Raw genomic sequence first — 1,566 nt, 5'->3', positions numbered from 1 at the left:
GTCTGCCGCCCGCCGCCCGGGGACCCGGCGAGGGGCGGGGGCAGCCCCGAACGGGCCCCCTTCCTCCCCTGCTCCCGTCTCACGCTTCCCGGAAAGTTTGTCCCTTTGCACTCTTCAGAGCCACTCCGGGAGCCCTGCTGCGACGAGGTGAGAGCTGGGGAAGAGGGGGGTGAGGGAGGGGACGCCCGCGGAGGAATGTGCCCGGCTGGGGGGCGGGGAGCCGGGGTCCAGGTTTGCAGGACCCGGCGGGGGCCGGCGGGCCGCGAGAGCCAGGATCATGTGCTGTTTGTCCCGCTGAGGCGCAGAGAGGTGCCAGGCCCCGGGCGGCCGTCGATTGGCTGGACGGGAGGACAGGGTCCGCATGGCTTCCCAGAAAGGCCGGGTCGCGGGCCTGTGTGAGAACTGCTGGGCGGGCAAGGTGCAGGTGGCCAGAGGCCTCCTTTTGGGTGGGTCGGCCTTACCCCAAGTGTGATTCCTGCCTGTACGCCAGTGCTCCTTTACGCTGTACCGGTAGACCTCTATACGTATTACCTTGCTATACCCCAGCTCTGCCACCCCATTCCCCACCCATTAGCCGCTATGGCATCACCATTGCGTGTCCCCACCAGTGTCCCTTCTCTCTCTTGGTCAGGGTCTGGGGGTCACGGTTGTTCTTCCTGAGAAAGCCTCTGATTTCAGCTACTCCCTTCCTGTCCAGGGACAGACCAGCCCTCTCACTCCCCCGCCCTGGCCAGGAAAGCTGGTGAGGTGAGACCCAGCAAGACAGGGAGTTGAGGTCCTTTGGGACCACAGAAGGGGGCCCAGCATCCCTGATCTCTCTTCACAACTCTCCACCCTGCTGTCTGTGGGTGTGGGCTGCTCAGCCTCTTCTCCTAGGGTGTGGGCACCTGATCACCCACATTCCTTGGCTCCAGCCTGGCACCTTCCCTAGGGCAGTGGACGCCATAGCACCAGCCCCAGGCTAGGACTGGAACCCGCCTGCTTCCTTTCCCTTCTCTCCCTTTTCTGGCAGACAGACCCCAGTGCTACCTTCCCCTCCCCATAAAGACAGGTATTCTGGCTCCCTCAACAGAGGAGGTCTGGGGTTGATGTATGCAGGATGACCCCACCCTCCCCTGCCCATTGTCCTGGATCCTGAGGAGGAAGTGCTGGGGGCTGGGCAAGGGGTTTGGGGCTACAGGCCTGCCCTGTGGATCCCAGTCCTGGCCTGTACCTCCAGCCCTTGGACTTTGCCCATTGGCAATACTTGCTTCTGTGGAGGTTGTGGGCCCTAGGTGGGAGCTAGTTGCTACTTCTCCCTGGCTGACCCTGAGGGGGAATTTTAGGGTGGGTTTTATGTTTGGAATTTTCCCTCCTCTTGTTTTTCTTCTGGGCTCCCAGTTTGTGCTCTTGCCCAGGAGCTCTCCTCCCTATCTGTTTCTGTGTTTGCTAGCCTCTGAATCTCTCCCTCCTTACTCCCATTATTTCCTTCATAGCATGACCTCTCTTGTGTCTCCTTTTCTTGGTGTCTGTGATATTCTGCCCCTTCTCTCCCCTCTTTCACCACCTTCAGTGTGTCTGCCCATG

General features: G+C 61.0%; 2 protein-coding genes across 3 annotated transcripts in view; one reads left to right on the top strand and one right to left on the bottom strand.

Annotated features, from left to right (window-relative positions):
• Positions 1–1,468, bottom strand: part of INCA1 (inhibitor of CDK, cyclin A1 interacting protein 1) — a 7,585-nt gene extending 6,117 nt beyond the window's left edge. Inside the window, exon 1 of the mRNA XM_025040168.1 lies at positions 462–1,468. The gene's annotated coding sequence lies outside the window, so the exon portion shown is untranslated. The remainder of the gene's footprint in view (positions 1–461) is intronic.
• The window catches only part of KIF1C (kinesin family member 1C), a 21,795-nt gene continuing 20,229 nt past the window's right edge, over positions 1–1,566 (top strand). Inside the window, exon 1 of one of the 2 annotated variants that reach the window (XM_006922240.2) lies at positions 1–147. The gene's annotated coding sequence lies outside the window, so the exon portion shown is untranslated. The remainder of the gene's footprint in view (positions 148–1,566) is intronic. The other variant, XM_025040165.1, reaches the window with a different exon arrangement.

This window comes from Pteropus alecto, unplaced genomic scaffold, assembly GCF_000325575.1.
Source record: "Pteropus alecto unplaced genomic scaffold, ASM32557v1 scaffold398, whole genome shotgun sequence".
Taxonomy (NCBI): Eukaryota; Metazoa; Chordata; class Mammalia; order Chiroptera; family Pteropodidae; genus Pteropus; species Pteropus alecto.
This window is presented reverse-complemented; position numbering and strand designations above follow the sequence as displayed.